Source organism: Schistocerca nitens, chromosome 1 (assembly GCF_023898315.1).
Source record: "Schistocerca nitens isolate TAMUIC-IGC-003100 chromosome 1, iqSchNite1.1, whole genome shotgun sequence".
NCBI lineage: Eukaryota > Metazoa > Arthropoda > Insecta > Orthoptera > Acrididae > Schistocerca > Schistocerca nitens.
Window position 1 is genome coordinate 961876342 of NC_064614.1, and position 1096 is coordinate 961877437.

Consider the following 1096-nt stretch of genomic DNA (forward strand, 5'->3'; position numbering starts at 1 on the left):
ACATAATAAGAAATTTGGCTCTCTCATGAATCAAGGTCGCAACAATTTTCCAGAGGGTGTCGGCACACGTGCGGTTCCTTTCTCATTAGAGATGCTGATTCAAGGATATGAACTTGGCTGTGTACGCTTCTTTTATAGATTACAAAAAGGTTTTTAACTGTATAAAAAATTAATAGAGATTCTTCGTCAAACTTGTATTGACTACAATAATGTACACGTAACAACCCATACTCGATTCATACAGAAGATGTCAAAACTGGCCAGAGAACTTCAGGAATGATCTCAATCATGAAAGGTGTTATTCAAGGCAATGTATTATCTCCCGTTTTGAGCAACATTCTGTGGCAGTTCAGAAGAAAGCGTTGAAATGAGGAAATTATTAAAAACGTCAGACAGGCGGATGACACCGCCATCCAATGAGGAGATCTATCTGCCATTCATGCATGGTAAATTGCCCAGTCCAGCTCAGTGAAGAGTTCGGCCTACCTATTAATGCTTCCAAGACCAAGATTGTCGCATTTTTAAAAAGGGAAACCCAAACCAATCTCACAATAAATGGCAACAAAGGTGAACAGTTATCCTCCTTCAAACTCTATACGTCATTTTGATCTAACAGTTCATTTACAAGGAGACATAAATCCGCAGTTGAAAAAGCCTGAAAACAGTTAATCCAAGCAGAAAATTTTTGTTGAGGTCATGCCTGAAAACAAAAATGATTCTTCGTTCTTCTTTATGGGTGTGAAAGTTGAGTCGTTGACCCAAGTAAGAAAACGAGTACAGCCGTGTTACATTTATTTGCATCTGATATGAGGGTTGGAAGTTACATAGTGGCAACTATTTATTCACAACCGACACAAAAGGGTTACATGTTTGCACCGGTTACTGTCCTTCGAAGTAGTCACTAGTGTTGTGTAGAACCCGTTGCCAGCGTTGTGGAAGGCGTAGTATGCTATACCGTTAGCAGAGCCTGTTCTGTTGATGGTGTGAATGGAGCGGGCTACTGCCTGTCGAATCTCTGGAACAGTTCTGAAGCTGCTTCGAAGTGGTTCATCTTCGGAATCAAATCAAAGTCACAAGAACTTAAGTCCGGGGAGTA